Genomic DNA, 22866 nt, shown 5'->3' on the forward strand with positions numbered 1-22866 from the left:
GGGGGCCACTCTGCCTGTGGAGCAGCCATTCTTCTCTTCATTTCTTTACTTCTCTAATAAACTTGCTTTCACTTTACTCTGTGGACTCGCCCCGAATTCTGCCTCGTACAAGATCCAAGAGCCCTCTCTTGGGGTCTGGATGGGGACCCCTTTCTGGTCACACGAGGAAGACACGGGTGGTGTGGGTGACACACCAAGGCTGAGGGGCCATCAGTAACTCTAGAGGCCAGAGATGGCAAGACAGCCGACTCCTCCACAGATGGGTGGGTCCCTGGGCCCGTGGCTGCAGCATCACAGTGAGAGGAGAGACAGGAGAGGGGCCCTGCTGTGCATGGGCGTTGGGTCAAAAATTCCCCCTGTACATTGAGGACTGACGTTGTCTTTGGCAGCGCTGTGGGCCTGGCAGAGGGCCTGAGGGCGAGGCCGTCCTGTGAAGTCGGAGCTGTTCTTCTGGTCAAGACAAGCAAAGCAACAGGGCTTGTAGGGTTCTCCCGGAGGTGCTGGGGACATACGGCCTCCATTGCGAAACTGTCATCCAGAGGGAAGGCAGGCGAGGCTCAGACGTCATACTGATCATGTGTGGGTGCAGCTGGAGGACTGAGCGGGGCCATGAGGCTCGGGCAGGAGGTGCAGGAGTCCTGGCTGGGGACGGCTTCCCGAACCCCAGCTCCGAGCGGAGATGGGTGGCGAGTGGGGTTAACTGGCGGTGAGACGCAGGCATGCTTGAGGCCCGAGCTCAGTCCTCCTGGGCCGTGGGGCTGTGCAGAGCTGGCGTGGGCAGGCTGTGCTGCGGTCAGGGAAGCAGGGGCTCGGAGGGTGTCCTCAGGACTCTGGCTATGAGGCATCGTCAGATCACCAGGGGTAGGGTGGGTGGGAGGCGCCATCTCTGTGAGCGTGGAGGGAGCTGTGGCTCCAGACTCTGCTGAGTCACTTGGCTCGCATCTACAAACCACCACTTCTCTGGCCCACTGGCAGCTGGAGGTGGCCGCTGACAGAATCCTGGCCGATGAGGTGTAAGCCGGGGCCTCAGAAATAGGGCTTTTGGCAAAGCTGTGACTTATCCTGATTTTGTTTTGTTTTTTTGAGACGGAATCCCACTCTGTTGCCCAGGCTAGAGTACAGTGGCATGATATCAGCTCACTGTGACCTCTGCCTCCCGGGTTCAAGCGATTCTCCTGCCTCATCCTCCTGAGTATCTGGGATTACAGGTGCCCGCCACCATGCCCAGCTAATTTTTGTATTTTTAGTGGAGACGGGGTTTCACCATGTTGCCCAGGCTGGTCTCGATCTCTTGACCTTGTGATCCACCCACCTTGGCCTCCCAACATGCTGGGATTACAGGTGTGAGCCAAAGTGCCTGGCCTATCCTGATTTTTAAAAAAGGGAACAGCCTCAGTTGGCAGAACCTTTTGCTCCTTTCCATTCTTTTTGTTAGGGATGTGGATGTGAGGTCTGGAGGAGTGGCAGCCATCTTGAGACCATGAGGCAACAGATATGCACCCGAGAGCCTGTATAACGAGGATGGCGGCGGACCGTTAGAGCCTGCGCCCCTGCGGTCGCTGGTGAAGCATTCAGCTCTGTGTGTCCTGGGACACAAGTCTCCATCAGTGCAAGCCTGAGGAACCAAGAGGGCTTTCGCTGTTCTATCCCTAACCAATAAAGCGGGACCAGGACGTGGCAGCAGCGTGAAGAGGAAGTTCCACAACCCTGTGCCAGGGCAGGTGGGGCCAACCTCGTCATCTGCAGGTGAACATGAGGCCAAGGCACAGAGGCTTGGTCCTCCGCCTGAGGCCACATGGCTGGTGCAGGGTGGCAAGGAGCCGTGGCCACCAGGCTAAGCCTGAAGCTGCCTCTTTGCCCAGAGCCATGGAGCTGTCACTGAGCAGGACCACCCACCCCCAGGGCTGCAGCCGCCCACCCCTGCCCCTCAGCTCCTGGGCTGACTTGGTAAAAACCCCTGACAGGAGCAGCAAGCACAAAGGGCAGGCGTCGGGGCTCCTGGTGGCTGCTCGGAGGGGAGGCGCTCATGGACTCGGGCGCCACCCTCGGGAGCAGGGGAGACTCCTGCCTGGCCCCTGGCCCCGACAGATCTCTGGGTCTCAGTGCGTCCCGGCTGACGTCTGGAAGGTGAATTCCAGGGTGACGGCAGGTGGAAGACACCCGACTCTCAACCCTCGACAAGGCTGGAACTGTCACTGGCAGGGTGGTGCAGAGCAGCATCCTCACTGTGAAGGGATGAGTTCTGGAAGCCTGGCGCTGTCCTCTCTGGGCCTGTGGCCGGGCTTGAACCGTTGCCCCAGACTCCGTCTCCACGGGAAACATGGCCGCACTGCACAGGGGTGCCCAGCCTTGCCGGCAGCGCCGTGACCTTACTCAGAAAGAAGCCGTCTCTCTTGCTCTCTTCATTTTCTTCCTGCCACTGCAGTGATCAGACGGCCCCTTCCTGGAGTACCCCATGGTTAAGCAGCCGGCCCTTCCCACAGGAATAGGGCTTCCTGCGTGGGAACAGGAACCGGCGCTCAGCCTTGCCGCAGGGTGATGTGCGTCTCTCCTGGACTCCAGGCTCATTTCGTTTTGTGGCTCGGCTTCTGTGGCGTCATGCGTGGAAGACCCCCTGGCCGTCCCCACTGCTCGTGTGTCCCTCTGCCTTCTTGGGTGCCGAGCAACGCCCTCCTTATGAGGTGCTGGTGGGGGCCGGGGCGCTGGACACGGCTCCCACACCTTGCATCCCTCAGCCCCGCCTGACCACGTGGGAAACTGGGGTGAAACCTGGGCCTGGAGCTTCTCCCAGCTGCCCTGCACTCTAAACCACACTGGGTGGGAACCAGCCCTGACCAGGAACCATGCCAGCTGGGCAGGTGGGCGAGCCCGGGGGCCCCTCTCCAGCCGAGGCCTCCACGGCTCTTCCAGCGAGAACACCGGCCCCGCCCGCCTGCAGCTTCCCAGCGCCCCTTGTGCCCGGACCCCACTCCCAGCCGCTGCGTGGCCCATTCCCCAGAGTCCCCCTGACCTGGCAGGATACACCCGTGGGGGCCCTGGCCACAGAGAGGGACGGCGCCTGCCCCTTCCCTCGGTCTCTGCCTCTAGCACCTGGAAATACACATTTGCTATTGCTACGTCACAAAATAGCATGTTTTTAGAAACATATGCTAATAGAAACATATGTTATTTTTGTACAGACAGGAATTTTGAAAATCACATACATAGACATCCGGAAGAAACTGTTCCCAGTGGTTATCATGGGACAGAATGTTTTATTTCCTATGTGGCATTTCTGTAATAATATCTGAATTTTCATACTGAGAATGTACGGCTTTTTTGAGATGGAGTCTCGCTCTCCGGCGCAATCTCGGCCCACTGCAAGCTCCACCTCCCGGGTTCACGCCATTCTCCTGCCTCAGCCTCCCGAGTAGCTGGGACTACAGGCGCCCGCCACCATGCCCGGCTAATTTTTTGTATTTTTAGTAGAGACGGGGTTTCACTGTGTTAGCCAGGATGGTCTCGATCTCCTGACCTCGTGATCCGCCCACCTCGGCCTCCCAAAGTGCTGGGATTACAGGTGTGAGCCACCATGCCCAGCCCTGAATGTACAGCTTTTATCCCTGAAAATAAAGCAGAGACGTATGCACGGCGCTCCTGACTTCACCAGCCCTCATCCATGGCAGCCTCCCAGGGCCTTCAGACGACACGATGGTGCCTGGGTGCGGCAGGTGACAAATTCGTTGTGTGTTTCAACTGAGTTATTAGGTGAGTGCAGAAGTAACTGTGGTCTCGCGTTGTTGGAATGTTTGCTGTTTGATATTGGAATATGTTCTTCAATAAATTGGTTGTGTTATTCACCATTTTAATGTGCATTTCTCACTTTATTTTTTTGCTAATGACTTGTTGCTTGCTGTTTATGTTTATTTTAGACTACAGAAATGATGTTAAACAAAAGCAAATTTGAGTGATTTTCTTATTCGAGTTCAACATGGGTCGTAAGGCCACAGAGACAACTCACAACATCAACAACGCGCTTGGCCCAGGAGCTGCCGACGGACGTACAGGGCAGTGGTGGCCCAGGAGCTGCCAACGGATGTACAGGGCAGTGGTGGTCCAGGAGCTGCCGACGACGTACAGGGCAGTGGTGATTCGGGAAGTTTTTCAAAGGAGAAGTTTTGCCTTGAAGATGAAGAGCGCAGCGGCTGCCATCAGACGTTGACAACAACCGAGAGTGACCGTCGAAGCCGATTCTCTCACAACCACACGAGAAGCTGCCGAAGAACTCGGCACGGGCCACTCTACTGTCGTTCGGCATTTGAAGCAAATCAGAAGGTGAAAAAGCTCGGTAACTGGGTACCTTGTGAACTGAGCGAAAATTTTAAAAAATGACTGTTTTGAAGCATCATCTTCTCTTATTCTGCGCAACAATGAACCGTTTCTCGAACAGATTGTGATGGAGAATGAAAAGTGGATTTTATACGACAACCAGCAATGACCATCTCCATGGCTGAATTGAGAAGAAGCTCCAACTTGCCAAAAGCCAAACTTGCACCAGAAAAGGGCCTGGTCGCCGTCTGGAGGTCACTGTCTGGCGGTCGCCATCTGGGTGGTCGCTGTCTGGCGGTGGCTGTCTGGCTGTTGGCTGCCGGTCTGATTCACAACAGCTTTCTGAATCCTGGCAAAACCATCACACTTGAGAAGTGTGCTCAGCAAATCCATGAGACGCACCAAAAATCACAGCGCCTGCCGCCGGCCTCGGTCCACAGAAAGGGCCCAATTCTTCTCCACCACAACGCCTGGCTGCACGTCACACAACGAACGCTTCACAAGCTGAACGAATTGGGCTGCGAAGTTTTGCCTCATCCGCCATATTCACCTGACCTGTCGCCAACCGACTACGTTTCTGCAAGGATCTCGACAACTTTTTGCAGAGAAAACGTTTCCACCACCAGCAGGATGCAGAAAATGCTTTCCAAGAGTTTGTCAAATCCTGAAGCACAGATATTTATGCTACAGGAATAAACAAACTTATTTCTCATTGGCAAAAATGTGTTGATTGTAACGGTTCCTATTTTGACGAATAAAGGTGTGTTTGAACCTAGTTATAATGATTTGAAGTTCATGATCTGAAACCACAATCACTTTGGCACCAACCTAGTACAAGAAAACACCTCAGACGCCATTACCACAGCAATGGGGAGGCAACCTCGTGTCTATTCGGTCAAACCACACGCAGCCGCCTTTCACGCTGGCCAGAAACAGCCGTGTATCCGCAGTCTCATGGGGTTCAGCCTGTGATCTGCTCACCCCGTCCACCCACTTCCGTCCACCTGGCCGTTCTGTGTCCCTCGTCCTCTGTCTCCAACATGGTTTTCCCGAATATTCTCTCTGTGAAAGGCAGCAGGCCCAGAGCTTCCCAGAGCCCTTCCGCCTCTCTGTCTAGGGGACCCTGGGGCAGGTCCTTCAAGACCATTTGTGGGAATTAGGAGATGCGCACGGGGAGGCTGAGGAGTGTGTCCAAGTCACCCAGCCAGCACCTGGGGCAGCCAGACTCCAAACTTGGTCTCCAACTGCAGGCCACATGCTCACACACCTCACCCCTGCCCTGCAAGCCACGCCTGTGGGCTGTGGCCCTTGTGATGGTTTTACGTCTGCTCAGGAGGTGAAGATCCCGTTATTCAGTGGATGTGAGGTGCTGCTGGGACCATGTCTGCAGCTGTGAGTGATGCTTGCATCAGTGGACACTCCACACGTCAGTGGGCATGCACACAGGCGGGCCCCAGCCAGCTAGGCGTTGAGAGAAAAGATGGGCGGGAGGTTTCCAGAGAAGGACACCAGCCTTCAGACCATGACAAGGAAACCCCACCCGGGTCTGCAGCCTTCAGACCATGACACGGAAACCCCACCCAGGTCTACAGCCTTCAGACCACGACACGGAAACCCCACCCAGGTCTACAGCCTTCAGACCACGACACGGAAACCCCACCCGGGTCTGCAGCCTTCAGACCACGACACGGAAACCCCACCCGGGTCTACAGCCTACAGACCACGACACGGAAACCCCACCCGGGTCTGCAGCCTACAGACCACGACACGGAAACCCCACCCGGGTCTGCAGCCTACAGACCACGACACGGAAACCCCACCCGGGTCTGCAGCCTTCAGACCACGACACGGAAACCCCACCCGGGTCTGCAGCCTTCAGACCACGACACGGAAACCCCACCCGGGTCTACAGCCTTCAGACCACGACACGGAAACCCCACCCGGTCTACAGCCTTCAGACCACGACACGGAAACCCCACCCGGTCTACAGCCTTCAGACCACGACACGGAAACCCCACCCGGTCTACAGCCTTCAGACCACGACACGGAAACCCCACCCGGGTCTGCAGCCTTCAGACCACGACACGGAAACCCCACCCGGGTCTGCAGCCTTCAGACCACGACACGTAAACCCCACCCGGGTCTGCAGCCTTCAGACCATGACACGGAAACCCCACCCAGGTCTGCAGCCTTGAGACCACGACACGGAAACCCTACCCGGGTCTGCAGCCTTCAGACTGTGACACAGAAAACCCACCTGCTGCCCACCTTAAGGATCTCAGACTTGGCAAGCCCACAGTTGTGTGAGCCAATTCTTAGAATCAATCAATTTCTTCACACACTCACATGAAAATGCACCACAGATGCACACGCATGCAACATAATCACGCACACAGTCAAGCATACACATGCACTCCCACCCACACACAGGCACAGTCACACACAGGCACACTCCCGCCCAGTCACACACACACTCCCACCCCCACACAGGCACACACACACACACGTGCACTCAGCTGTCCTTCCTATCAGCCTCTGTGATGTATCTGCAGGGACAGCTCATTGTGTGAGCACCTAGCAGTTCTGGGGTCAGCCCTCATGTCCGAGGAGGGATGTTCCGGGGGACGTGAGGCCCACTGTGGCCTCTGCATTCTCCAGGTGGTGCCGGGGCCCTGAAGAGGCCCCAACTTGCTGCCGGCTCTCTGGAGCAGAATGCAGACACGTCCCGGAAGCTGAAAGAGCCTCGACTGCATGCATCAGTTGGCATATGTGGGCACTGACGGTCTAGAACAGCCAGGTCATGGAGCAGCGCTGGAGATGCAGGCACGACCCCGCTCCCCATGTCCACACACCCTCCCTGCAGCATAAGTCCAGGGGGCACCCACGACTCTGAGTCCTCAACCACCCCCCTCCCTGCCAGGCCAGGCGTGGGGACAGGGGTCTGGGCCCCTCGGTCCTCCCAGGTGAAAGCCGGGACACCACCCTCACAAGGATTACCAGGAGGGGCACTGCCCCCAAGGGCACCTGGAGAAGAGAGAGCCGATTCCGGGGTGCCCCGTGTGAGGTCCCTGACGGCGGCTCCTTCGGAGATGGGTGGAGAACGACGCCTGTGATTCCACCCTCCCTTGCCACGCCGGCGACTCCACTGTCAGCAGGAGCCCAGGGATGAAGGGGGCAAGCAGGAGCTGAGCCCGTGTATTAATCATGCTTTCGTATTTTCTGTATCTGACGCTTTGACGTCTGGAACCTCACTAGCCTGAGAGGCCTGCCCCTCCCGGGTGAGCGATTTCCTAGAGCTAGTGAGCATCCCCATAGCGTCTTTCCAAATGCAAACCAGGCAACAAGAGTCTGCACCCCACTGGCCAACACAAGTCCGCGCCCCACCAGGCAACGCGAATCCACAGCCCATTGCCTCTGTCCTTCACTCTGGGCTGCCATCTTCCCACCCAACCACTCAGGAGGATGGCCCCTGCCCCAGAGCTGCTGAGACGATGGAAGCCAGGCCCCCCAGGCTTGCTCACCCGGCCTTGCCCGTTCCTGGCCACATCCCCCTCACACCCTCTGCCTCCTGCCCAGCCTGGTGCCTCCCGGGTGGCCCTGCCCAGTGGTACCCCCTTCTCTGGGATCCGTGCATAACAAACCATCTCACCAATGGCCGTTGTCTCCTGGCCTGCTGGCTGCGCTGTCCTGAATAATGATAAAGCCACTTGGAGACCAGGGCAGGCGGTGGCACCCCGTTCCTGCTCAGCTCCTGATCTTGCAGAGCAGGGGATGCACACCCGTCACAGAGGCCCATCTCACTGTTCTACGTGGAGCTGGAAGATTCTGGCTGACAGGCAAAGCCAGCGTGAGTCTGTGAGTGTGGAGAAACCTGCCGGCCTCCACAGCACCCTCCGCTGGTGCTGACTGGCCTGTCAGCGTCCTCACCTGCCACGCTGTCCTGCCCATTTAAAGGCGTTTGGGAGGAAACGCGACACGATCGCTGTTGGTTTCCAGACGCCACAGCTCTGGGTGGCTTTGCGGCCACTTCGGCGGAACAGACACAGTTAGGTTTCATCGGGGCCCTGCCTGGAGCCCCAGCTCTTTCTCATGCGATTTGCAGGTGACACAGCCCAGGCTCTCAGGGACAAAAGTACTTCCTCACACACTGAACTGCAATTTACCAGCCCTTCTGTCGGGCTGCAGGCCCCGCACACGAGACACAGTTTCTAAACGGAGGCCAGGACGTGGCGCCCGGCGCCGCGTGGATGCCAATGCAGCCTAGGGAGGATTGCTGGGTATGGCCCTGGCTCTCGGTGAGGCTGTTTGTGTGCTGGCCTCGACAGAGAGCACGAGCAGCTCCTCCAAGGAGGGCGTGCTTCCTCCCTTTCCCAAGAGCGCTGCCATGCTGGGGCTTGGCGAGTGCGGGGACCACTCCGAGGGCCAGACAAGGCTGGCGTGGCCCACGGTCCACTTGATCCTGCTTGTTGGCTCCAAGACCGAGGTTCAAGAATGAAGCCAGCCCTTTGTATCGTCAGGACACACATGCCAACCAGCACCCAGATCCCACGGGGCCGGGCTGGCACCATCACAGCCACCGTGTGGCTCACGTGGCAGCACAGAGCGGCCAGTGGGCATGGGGGGACAGCCTCGCATGGCCACATGGGAGCCAGCATGGGACCCAGGTGCCCTCCATCACCTCCTGGGTGCTGGCCCTCCCTGACTCACAGCAGGGGACGGAGAGGGCGCGAGGGGGTGGCAAGTAGGGTGGTGGGGGGCTTCTGGGCCAGGCCTGAGGGGCTGCATCCCCCTCCCCAATCCCCTGTCCAGGGCTCAGCCAAAGGACTCCTAAGGGACAGTAGCTGGACGTGTGGAGGGAGGGGAGATGGTGGCGGGGGACACACAGGGGCTTGTCCATGCCCATCTAATGAGAGACAGAGACATAGACAGACACACAGAAACAGAGACAGAGAGAGACAGAGACAGAGACATGAGATAGAGACATAAGACAGAGAGACATGACAGACAGACATGGAGAGACAGAGATTATAGAGGAGAGAGAGAGAGAGAGATGAAGACACAGAGAAAGACACACAGACAGAGGAAGACAGAGAGAGGCACAGCCCCTCGCTTCTCTCCCCACGGGGTCCCTCACACAGGGAGAGCAATGTGGAGGCTTTCCTTGGGAGGGTCATTTGCTGACGACGTCCTGGAGACCAGCACCAAGCACTCTCATCTGCAGGAAGGATGGTGTGTGGTGCAGCCGCAGGCCCAGCGAGGAGCCAGGACCTGGGTGCTGAGTGCAGTCTGCAGCCTCGGAGGACAGGGTGTTTTCTGTGGCAGGAATGGGATGGGGAGGGGGTCCACAGGCAGGCGGCACTGAGTGTCCCCCATGTCCAGCTCCTCCCTGGTCTCTGCTGGGTGTCTTCCTTCCTAAGATCTGTGTGCCCATGTGACTACCTTGGGGGGTACTCCAGCATCTGGGGGAATGAGCAGTTTTCTCTTTGGGCCGCTGACTGGGATGCCCACTCACAAGACTGGAGAGACACCGTGGCTGCTTCTGTGGCCAAAGTTCACCTCTTCACTTGGCGCCGCTCTGAGCTTGAGGCTTTGGCTCCCAGGCAGCCTGTGAGGCAGCATTTCTGGGCTTTTCGCCCTTGTGGGCAGTCTGCCCTTGTAAGTGGGAAGGAGAATTTAGGGATAACTTGGCTCTTTCTTGACTAATAGGTTTAGTTGTGTGATGAACTGTGTGTTTCCTTTTGGGTGTTGTGACCCACTACACTGTTATAAAATCTGGTTTTCACTTTGAAAATAATGAGGATGAGACTTCACCTCTCAAGTTATGGCCACCATTTGCTCAAGCCCACCTCTCTTCCATTTTGCCAATATTCCTTGGATACAGTAACTGATAGAATGACCCACCCATCCACCCATTTACCCATCTACTCACTTATTCACCCACCTAGCCACTATCTATCCATCCATCCACGTGGACTCATCCATCCATTCATCCTGCATCCAGCCAGCCAGCCATTCATTCATCCATGCATCCCACCCACCCATCCATCCACTCACTCATCCATCTATCCATCCATCCATCCCTGCATCCACCCAGCCATCCATCCATCCATCCATTCACCCATCCATCCACCCACTCATCCATCCATTCCTTTATCCATCCATCTACCTACTCATTCACCCACCTAGCCACCATCTCTATCCACCCACCCATCCATCCACTCACTCATCCATCTATCCATCCATCCATCCCTGCATCCACCCAGCCATCCATCCATCCATCCATTCACCCATCCATCCACCCACTCATCCATCCATTCCTTTATCCATCCATCTACCTACTCATTCACCCACCTAGCCACCATCTCTATCCACCCATCCATTCATCCACCCACCACCTACCCATCCATCCACCCACCCACCCACTCACTACTCATCCATCCATCTACCCACTCATTTGCCCACCTAGACACCATCTATCCATCCATCCTCCCACCCACTCATCCATCCACTCATCTACCCATCCATCCACCATTTATCCATCAATCTACCCACTCATTTGCCCACCTAGCCACCATCTATCCCTTCCTTCTCTCACCCACTCATCCATCCACTCATCTGCATTAGTCCCTAGAACCAGCATGACTGTCTGGGCGCAGTGCAAAGCTGTGTCATCAAGATGAGGAAAACAACCTTAGAGGCCAAGCAAGCCCTGTGTTCCCAGCCCAGGCCTCCAGGAAAAGGGTTGGATGCACCAGAGGTCCAGGCTGACGTGGACGGAAACCCAGGCATCCTGACCCCCAGGTTGTCTCACCTGGTACAAACCCAAGAGGTACCTAGTCAGCACTTTTCCTTTGGCAGAATGGAATTTCCCCTTTAACAAAAGGCAGGGCTTCATATTCACTCTGGAGGAAATTGTGTGCATCCCTTTGAGAGATTTCAATGAACCCGATTTTTAAAAAAGATTTACAATCTACTCAGTGTGTCCCTTCCCCTGGAGCCCAGGCCGGTTTCGGGAAATGATAATTCCTCTGGTGCGGCTGCGGGTGACGCCACCCTCTTATCACACACACACCTCGTTCTGCAGCAGCGATCCATCTTCGGGGCAGGATCTGCCTGGATTTATCACTGGAAAGGCAAATCTCATCTCCCAGGGCACAGTGGGTGCCATTCATCAATGTCCAACAGGAAACCATCTCTTCCTGGATGACGGAGGTTTCAGATACACTGGAGGTGAAGAAGGCAGTGGCCACGGCGTTCCCGCCCCAATGGAGGCTGCAGATACACTGGAGGCGAAGAAGGCAGTGGCCACAGCGTTCCCGCGTTGACGGAAGCTGCACATACACTGGAGGCAATCGAGGCAGTGGCCACAGCGTTCCCGCCCCAGGGCCAGCCATTGTCCAGACCCTTCCCCTCACCTCACCAAACACTGAACATCTCAAACAAATGAGAGAAACAGCATCTTCCTTCCAAACAAGTGGTTCTCAAAGTGACCCAGCAGCACCGATCTCATCCGGAACTCCCAAGTACCGCAAATTCCCAGACCCCACCTGGGACCTGTGGAGTCAGAAGCTCCGGGGAGGGGCGCCCCGCATTTTGAGCTCTTGGGGTGCCGCCGACGGAGCCGTTCGAGGATAGCAGAGCCAAGTGCCTGAGGCTTCTCACTCGGTCCCACCCCCTCCACACAATCATCTGTCCCTGAAGCCCTGTCCCTTGAATGGCAGAACGACACCTGGTGGCTTTTTCTGTGATTGCTTCTGTCCTCAAACAGATGAGGCTACAGTTTAGGTCATGATTTCCGCGGAACCAGGCCCGCTGCAGCTGTGACGGATGAAATGGTGGGGAAGACATTTGTCAGCACCAGACATAGAACTCTCCCCTGCTGTTTCAGACACACAAAAACGATAGATCAGTTGTTTTAAAAGTTAAAAGTAACATTAGAAAACAAGGTGAAATTCTCCATAGCTCAGGAGGAGTGGAAGCCGGCTGCAGTGAGTGGCATGGAGGCCTGAGGGTCTGGAGACCACTGGCGGGACAGGTGCTGGGCATGTGGCTCTGACGTCCATTGGTGGGGACAGGTGCTGGGCATGTGGCTCTGACGTCCATTGGTGGGGACAGGTGCTGGGCATGTGGCCAGGATCCTGGCATGAACTCAGGGTGGGGACGAGCTCAATGAGCAGGAACAGACGCTGAAACTGGCTCTGACAGACCCCTGGGGCTGCAGCCAGAAGTGTCCCATGGCGAGAGGTAGCAGCACACGCACTTGGGCCGGTGCACGCCTGGGTAAGGGGAAGGGGCACCTCCCCAGGGTGACGCCTGCCTGGGAAAGGGAAAAGGGCACCTCCCCAGGGTGACATCCACCTGGGAAAGGGGAAGGGGCACCTCCCCAGGGTGACACCCGCCTGGGAAAGGGGAAGGGGCACCTCCCCAGGGTGACACCTTCCTGGGTAAGGGGAAGGGGCACCTCCTCAGGGCGCCACCTGCCACTGACTTCCATGTCATGAGTCAGAAATGCCGGGAGGAGATGCTCTGAAACTTTCTTCCCAGAGTGGGTGCTCATGGAGTTAAGCTACAACTTCCATAAAAGATGAGCACTCAGCAAAATGACAAGGCAGCTGGGCGTGGTGGCTCGTGCCTGTAATCCCAGCACTTTGAGAGATCCAGGCAGGAGGATCGCTTGAGCCCAGGAGTTTGAGACCAGTCTGGGCAACCCTGTGAGACCCTGTCTTTACAAAAAAAAAAAAGAAAGTTAGCTGGGTGTGGTGGCACATGCCTGTAGTCCCAGATACTCAGGAGGCTGAGGTGGGAGGATCACCTGAGCCCAGGAGTTTGAGGCTGCAGTGAGTGATGACTGTACCACAATACTCCAGCCAGGATGACAGCAAGACCCTGATAAGTAAATAAAAATGGCAAAGCACCTGAGGAAATCCAATTCCAGGAGAGTCAGCCAAGAAATCCAACAAAATGGGTGAATTTAAACCCAAAGAGACAGAAAAAAAGAGTAATTAAAGAGGTCTTAGGATGACTGTTAGAATTTCCAAAGACATGAAGGAGAGAAAAGCATTAATCAAAAACGCAAGTTTATGAATCAAAACAACTATAAAAAAAGGACCAGATATGAAAAACACCTGTGGAAGAAAGTCTCCTAAATGTAAGATGCAGTCATTAACTTGAAAAACCAAGGCTAAGCAGGTGGCTCGAATTGCTGTCTGGATGTGGCTGAAGAGAGGACTTGTTCCTTGGAGTGCAGAACCAGGGGAATTTCCCAGGACACCCCACAGAATGGAAAGGAGATGAGAAACAGGAACAAGACATCAGCAACCCTGAGGATCAAAGTCCCACTCGCCTCCAGTAAGATTTCCACATGGGGAGGCCACACACTGAGAAACTAAGGACTGTCCAGATTTGTAGAAACACACAGCTGGTGGCTCACACCTGGAATCCCAGCACTTTAGGAGGCCGAGGCAGGTGGATCACCTGAGGTCAGGAGTTCGAGGCCAGCCTGGCTAACATGGTGAAACCCTGTCTCTACTAAAAATACAAAAATTAGCTGGGTGTGGTGGCTCACACCTGTAATCCCAGGTACTCGGGAGGCTGAGGCAGAAGAATCACTTGAACCTGGGAGGTGGAGGTTGCAGTGAGCTGAGATCACACCATCGCACTCCAGCCTGGCGACAGAGTGAGATTGTGTCAAAAAAAAACCAACAACAACAACAAAAAATGGCTGGGCATGATGGCTCATGCCTATAATCCCAGCACTTTGGGAGGCCAAGGCAGGCAGATCATGAGGTCAGGAGTTCGAGACCAGCCTGGCCAACATGGTGAAACCCATCTCTACTAAAAATATAAAAATTAGCTGGGTGTGGTGGTGGGCACCTGTAATCCCAGGTACTCAGGAGTCTGAGGCAGGAGAATTGCTTGAACCCGGGAGGTGGAGGTTGCAGTGAGTTGTGATCACGCCACTGCACTCCAGCCTGGGTGACAGAGTGAGACGTTCTCCAAAAAAAAAAAAAAAAAAAAACCCTGAGATGGACAATGTATGCAATGCCCCATAACGGAAAAGAAAGGAATCCACAAACGTCAGGGGCTCTGTGATCAGAGGAACTCGGGGGCCCAGAAGCCCACCCCACAGCCGTTCCTCGTACTGTGCTGCTGGGTGACATCGGGTAAATGCAACCCGCACATGCTGGAATCGAATCTCAGCAAAAGGTTTCTCAGGTTCACATGAGAGAGTAAAAGCAAGAGAATAATAGTCAAGAAAGTCCTAAAATAGTAAATCGGGACATGTCTAATCGCTAGACGTGCAGCTATTTTATAAATAATTGTATAAATAATGGCTTAGAGTAGAAAGCTCAAGACAGACAGTGGATTGGGTAAGCCTGTGACGAGGGCTGCTTTTCTGTTCGCGGCTGAAGATGGAGATTTGATGAGTGACCTGAGAAGGCATCGTCCACCATCTTAAAACCTGATAAAGATCAGCAGCTTCCTCATGTGAAAACACACAACTCCAAATGGATGAAGGCTTTTAATTTGAAAAAAGAATTCTACGAGTATCAGAAAGATGTTCAGATGGTCAAACAGGCTTCCCTAAGAACGACAGCAAAGGCACACGCCGTTAAAACGCAGATACCAGGCCAGGCGCAGTGGCTCAAGACTGTGGCCCCAGCACTTGGGGAGGCCGAGGCAGGAGGATTGCTTGAGGCCAGGAGTTCAAGGCCAGCCTGGGCAACGTGGTGAAACCCCATCTCCTCACAAAGAGTAGATACAGTTCCCAGTTACTAATTCCTGTGTATCAAAAACTCAACACCATAAAATGAAGCCAGACGAACAGGGAAAGCGCTTGGTCACACATGCAGTTCCTGCCCCCAGGGCTAAGAGGTCCTCACATGAATGAGCACACAAGGGGCGCCGCGAGCAGCAGCTGGCAAAGGAAGACAGACACGCAGCCGACGATGCGCGGAGCACTCAGGCTCGTTAGCCACGGAAGAAACACAGAGAAGCCGCAGAGGCACTTCCCGTGTGCCTGTCGTGATTGCAGAAGTGATAATTATCACATTCCATCGGCTCCTGAGTGCTGCAAGACCTGGGAGGCCGCTTTCTCCTGAACGACTGAGGAGATACGGACGCTACAGACGCACCCCCCCGCCACACACCACACAACCCACACACCACAAAACCCACACCCTACACAACTCACACCCCCCATACACAGACACCCCACACAACCCATACCCCACACAACCCGCACCCCCATACACAGATGCCCCATACCCCACACAACCCACACCCCACACACACACCACACAACCCACACCCTACACAACCTGCACCCCCCATACACAGACACCCCACACCCCACATACACCCCACACACACACCACACAACCCATACCCCACACAACCTGCACCCCCATACACAGATGCCCCATACCCCACACAACCCACACCCCACACACACCCCACACAACCCACACCCTACACAACCTGCACCCCCCATACAGACACCCCACACCCCCACACCCCACATACACCCCACACACACACCACACAACCCACACCCTACACAACCTGCACCCCCCATACACAGACACCCCACACCCCACACCCCACATACACCCCACACACACACCACACAACCTATACCCCACACAACCCGCACCCCCATACACAGATGCCCCATACCCCACACAACCCACACCCACACCCCACACACACACCACACAACGCACACCCTACACAACCTGCACCCCCATATACAGACACCCCACACCCCACACACCCCACACAACCCGCACACCCCACACACACACCACACAACCCACACCCCACACACATACACCCCATACACCCCATATACACACCCCAGCGTACATACACACCCCACACTGTACCTATACACCCCACACACTACACACCCCACATATACCCCATGCACACCCCACACACTGTGCATACATACCAGACATACACCCCATACACCATACACACCCCACACCCCCCACACACTGTACATACACACCCCACACACACATCTCATACACACACCCCCCACACACATACACACACCCCCACATACCACACAACCCACACTCCACACACTGTATGTACACACTCCACACACATACATACCACACAATCCACACTGCACACACTGTATATACACATGCCACATGCATAAACACAACCCACACCCCACACACTGTACATACACACCCCACACACACACCACATAACCCACACCCCACACACTACATACACACCACCCCCACACACACAACCCACATGCCACACACTGTACATACACACCCCCACATATACATACCACACAGCTCACACCTCACACACTGTACACACCCTACACACATACACACCACACAACCCACACACTGTACATACACACCCCACACACATACACTGCATATACTCCATATACACATCCCATACACTATACTTACACACCCCACACAACCCACACCCCACAGACTACATACACACCACCCCCACACACAAGCCACATGCCACACTGTACATAAACACTCCCACATATACATACCACACAACTCACACCCCACACACGTACACACCCTACACACATACACACCACACAACCCACACACTGTATAATACCCCCTCCACACACACAACCCAAACCCCACTGTACATACACACCCCACACACATACATACCATACAATCCACACTCCACACACTGTATATACACATGCCACACACAACACACACCCCACGCTGTACATACACACCCCACACAACCCACACCCCACACACTGTATATACACACACCACACATGCACACCACACAACCCACACCCCACACACTGTATATACACACACACATACACACTCCACACACTGTATGTACACACCCCATACACACCACACTGTACATACACACCCCCCACACAACCCACACTACACACTGTGTACACCCCACACACGCCACACAACCCACACTCCACTGTACATGCACACCCCCACACACACCACAACCCACACACTGCATATACACACCCCCCATCCACACCACACACCCCACAACCCACACCCCACACACTGTACATACACAACCCACACACACACGCCCCATACACCCCATACACACACCCCACACACTGTACACACCCCACACACACCACACCCCACACACTGTATATACACATCCCCCATCTACACCACACCCCATCCACACCACACCCCACACACAACCCACACCCCACACACTGTACATACACACCCCACACTGTACACACCCCACACACATACCCCATATACACACACCACACACATATACCCCATACACACACCCCACATACTATACATACATACCCCATACACATATACCCCATACACCCCATATACCCACCCCACACACTGTATATACACATCCCACACACATACACCCCATATACACACCCTACACACATACACCCCACACCCCACTGTACATACACACCCCATACACACCATATACACACCCCATACACATACACCCCACACATACACGCCATACACACCCCACACACACACCCCCACACAATACATACACACCCCACACATACACCCCATACACACCATATACACAACCCAAACACAGTACATACACACCCCACACATACACCTCACACCATATACACACTGCAATACTGTACATACACCTCACACATACACCCGTTACACCCCATATACACATCCCACACACTGTACATACACATCCCACACACATATACCTCATATACCCCATGTACACACCCTACTGTACAGACATACCCCACACACATACACCCACCCTGCATACTGTACATACACCCCACACATATGCCCCATACACACCATATACACACCCCACACACATACACAACACACAACCCACACCCCACTGTATATACACACCCACATACACCCCATACACACCATATACACACCGCACACAACCCACACCCCACTGTATATAAACACCCACATATACCCCATACACACCATATACACACCACACAACACACACCCCACACACACCACACAACCCACACTGTATATACACACCCCACATACACCCCATGCACCCCCATATACATACCCCACACACTGTACATACATGCCCCACATACACCCCACACACTGTACATACACACCAAATACACATCCCACACACATACACCCCATACACCCACCCCACACTCTGTACGTACACATCCCACACATATACCCCATATACATACCCCACATACCGTACATACACACCCCATACACACCATATACACACCCCATACACTGTACATATACACCCCACACATAAACCCCATATACACACCCCACACTGTACATACACACCCCACACATACACTCCATAAACACGCCCCACACACACCATATACACACCCCACATACACCCCATACACACCGTATACACACCCCACACTGTACATACACACCCATCCCCCAAACACACACACCAAACATACATACACCCCATACACACACCCACCCACACCCCACAGCTTTTTCTTTGGGAGGAGGGAGGTGAATTTGGCAAATTGTATATAAATCCATGAAAATATGTTTCCTGAGTCAGTAATTTCGCTTCTAGAAATTCAGCCTGAGGAAATGACTAGGGCGTGAGGAGAGACTCAGGTACAGGAAGAATCGTTTCTGTGCCAGATGGAACAGAGGCACCGGAATGGCCCCCAAGCTCGTCAGCAGAACCCCGGGGCACCGGTGTGCAGCTGTGCATGGTGCCGTCCCCGAATGCGTGGGGGGAAGTACATTGCATGGACAAAGGCCCGCAACCCTCTCCCCAGCCCAGCTCCCCGACCCCGCTGGCCACATCTCCCTCCGAAGCCTGTGCTTGTGAAAGCAACACCTCAGGCTGCGTTACACCCAGGCACACGCACGCACCACAGACAGGGTTTGACAGATGCAGATGGGCTCCAGCGAGGTGCACGTCTCCAGACAGAGGCAGAATCGTGGGTGATTTTTATTTTGTTCTAGTTAACTTATATCCAGTGCTTTTACATCTAAAACAGTTATTCTAAAGAAAAGAAAAATGGTATTTAAGGAATGTCTGCAAGTGATGAAAATTAGCATTTATTGCATGCTTGCTGTATGCCAGGCACTGAGAGCCCCGCTGCGTTTAATCCTGAAAGAGCCCCAGGGGTGTAGTCGTATTGTCATCCTTAGTGACAGATGGGGAAACGGAGGCTCAGAGGCTTGGGGTACGGAAGCAGCCCCGCTGGTTAATGGGCAGAGGCAGGGTCCAAAGGCAACGTGGAGGGGTCTTCTGAAGACCCCTCATGCTCAGCGGGGCTTCCCCACAGGGACGTGCAAATGGACAGAGATCTCCCCGTCCCCACGCCACCTTCTTGCTCTGAGCCTCGGTTTCCCCATCTGTCTCCTCCCTGCAGTCTGGAGGCATGGTTGACCTGCTGAGGTTGAGCAGGGACTGTGGGCAGGTGACGGGCCCGTCTTGTAGCTACAGCCTGCTCTGTGGTCTGCTGGGGAGCGGGGGTGCCAGACTTGGTGAGGATGCCATATGCGGCCCCAGCAGGGGTGGGTGCAGGGGCACCAACCACCTGTGGCTGGAACAAGCCCTTGGAAAAAGCAGCTCTAGAGAACAAGAACAGGGCTTCAGTCTCTCTCCAGCCTCTCCCTCTGCCCTCCACTCATGCAGAAAGGAGACACCCCCCACGTCCCTCTGACCCCCTTCCTGGCGTCCCTCTGACCCCTGCATCCCTCCCCGCCGTCCCTCCCCGGCGTCCCTCTGACCCCGGCACTCCCTTTCCCTGAGTGTGGGTGGCGGGGCGGCCTGGCAGCACCTCCTCACTCCCTCCCCAGAGGAAGGGTGATACCTCTCTGCCTCTGGGAGACAGGGCTTATTAACAGGATCTTGAATGAACCCACCCCCTTGGAGAATCGCAAAAGCCGCCCCCCAGGCCCCAGACGCTCTGATGCTCACACAGCCCCCCAGCGGAGTGGGGTCTCGAGGGTCCAGGGTCCAGGAGGCGCCTTCCGTGCGCAAGAGGAGGTTTTCCTGTAACACCCCGAGGAGCAGCACGTCTGAGCATTTCAAGACAGAGAGCAAACGATTTCCAATTTCCGCTCTGCAGACGGCTTTCCTGGCCCGACTCTCACACTTGATTCGGTCCTGACCTTTATTAAGCCTAACAGACGCGATGGACTCATTTTCCTCTAACTGGCTCTAGGACTTTCCTCATTAGATGAGCAGCTGGCATTTCTACCGTCGCAGAAATCTAAATTGGCCCCAGGACGGGAGAATTACTCCTCTAATTGGGCTGAATTGATCAGAGAGGCCGCCGGTGTGGATGGGTTAGACACGGGTGCACAGGCGCCAGGGGCAGAACACATGGCCACGTGGTCCTGGGGCACACACCTGTGCCAGTGCATGGGGCAGGGGGCCGCCCTCCCCTGGGCACGTACCAGTCTCAGGGCCGCAGAGCCTTTGCCCTTGCTGATCCCTCTGCTGGAACACTGTTCCCTGCAGCTGCCTCTGCTCCTCCATCCTGGCTCACAGGTCGCCGCTCCGTGCACCGTTCCCTGGTCTTCTCCCCACTTAGGCCTCTCCACCGCAGGTGGAGCCCACGCCCCGTCTCGCCCTGGGTCACCTGAGGCAAGCCCCACGAGGTGCACGCTTTGCTTTGCTCTCTGTGGAACCTGAGCCCAGAGCAGCCTCTAGCACCTGAGCTCACTCAGAAGGCGTCTGTTCAGCCAATGAATAACTCACTTCCCTTTGACGCCCCACCCGTCCTGCCCTGGCATGAGCACTTTATGGAGAGACTATCCAGATGACTCATCTGTTCATTCACTAATGCCCCGGACACCGACCGCACCCGGCGGCAGGCCCCAGGGCCACACGCAGGCGCAGCACTGCAGTAAGTCCTGCTCTCACCAGCATGCATGATGGGGATGGGCCTGGGAGAGAGGCTGCCTGTGCCTCAGCGGGGCTGTACCCACCCTTCTCGGGCCACACGGCCGGCACGGTTGGCAAGCTTAGCTGGGAAGCCACCAGCCTCTCCCCGAGTCCCAGGCGAGACGTAAATCATGGTCACCGGCATCTGTGAAGCACCAACTCGGTGCCAGACCCGGGGTTCAGGGCACCACAGGTGTTCACTGATTTAATCCTAATAAAGGAATCCTTTCTCCGACGAGTAAGCCAGGGCTGGGAGAAGCTAGGAGCTTGCCCAAGGTCACCATCTGTCAGTGGTGGAGTCACAGGCTCTCGGCCCCAATCTCAGCCACCTCACTCTGCTGAACAAGCAAAGAACAGTGAAATAAAGAATGCACATTCCCCCACCCTTCTGCCAGGCCGACCTGGGTCCTGGTGCCGCCCCCTTGAACCTGGGCGGGCGTGTGGCTGCATCCATCAACAGTCGTCACTGGGTCATCCAAGGCGGGGCACGGAGGGCATCGTAACTCCAGCCCGGGCCACCAAAATTCACGTGCCACCAGGAAGCCCAGCTGTGGAGAGGCCGCACACAGCCACCTGCCCCAGCTGAACCCTCCGGAGTCCACGCATCCCCTGCCATGTGTGTGCGTGCACCTTGCTGGACGTCCTGCCTGTGAGCCTTGTGATGGGGGCTGCTGCACAGGACAGCATCCGCCTTCCCGAGTTCCTGACCCACAAGATTGTGAGCAAAATGAAACAGTCACTTTAAGCCACTAAATTATGGGGTGATCTGCTACAAGGCAAAAGGAGCTGGGGTACAAACCAACTGCAGGGGGGGGTTTGGTGGGTCTATGGGCACCCGGTGTTCGCTGCCAGGTCGACGGGCACAGAAAAAGCCCCGTAACCCATGTGGGCTGGGGAGTCCTGTTAATTCGTCCACTGCCAAGGCCGCGCCGCCTGGTCCTCGTGGCGGGGGAGACCTCACGGAGTGGACGAGAAGGCTGCCTGGGCAGGACCCCTTCCCCGCAGCCCTTAAATCAGAAGGGTGAGGCTCCGTCCTCCTGTAGCTGGGACACAGCATATTTTGGCAGGGAGGGGCTGGCTGACGTGTGATAGCCACGCTAGGGGCTGAGGTATGTGTTAATGGGGTAACAATCCGGGTTAATGGATCGATTTATTTTGTTGGTGTTTCAGCCTCCCTTGAGCTCATTACAGGCAGACCACACCGCAGGCACTGCAGGGCTCCCAACCTCCATTCGGGACGTCTTGGTGAGCCTCTGCTGAGCCTCACGCTCTTCTGGACACTGGAAAAGTAGTGACAGGGACTCACCCTAGTGCCACACACTCGATGGTGTGAGAGGAGACAGCGTGGAGCCCCTAGTGCCACACACTCGATGGCGCGAGAGAGGAGACAGCGTGGAGCCCCTAGTGCCACACACTCGATGGTGTGAGAGAGGAGACAGCTTGGAGCCCCTAGTGCCACACGCTCGATGGTGTGAGAGAGGAGACAGCATGGAGCCCCTAGTGCCACACGCTCGATGGTGTGAGAGGAGACAGCGTGCAGCCCCTAGTGCACACGCTCGATGGGGTGAGAGGGACAGTGTGGAGCCCCTAGTGCCACACGCTCGATGGCGCGAGAGAGGAGAC

At 55.6% G+C, this 22866-nt stretch overlaps 1 protein-coding gene across 2 annotated transcripts in view; it reads right to left on the reverse strand.

Moving 5' to 3' along the window:
• The window catches only part of GALNT9 (polypeptide N-acetylgalactosaminyltransferase 9), a 130419-nt gene that overhangs the window by 13902 nt on the left and 93651 nt on the right, over positions 1-22866 (reverse strand). The window lies entirely within an intron of this gene.

The sequence above is a fragment of the Pongo abelii genome, chromosome 10 (genome assembly GCF_028885655.2).
Source record: "Pongo abelii isolate AG06213 chromosome 10, NHGRI_mPonAbe1-v2.0_pri, whole genome shotgun sequence".
Taxonomy (NCBI): domain Eukaryota; kingdom Metazoa; phylum Chordata; class Mammalia; order Primates; family Hominidae; genus Pongo; species Pongo abelii.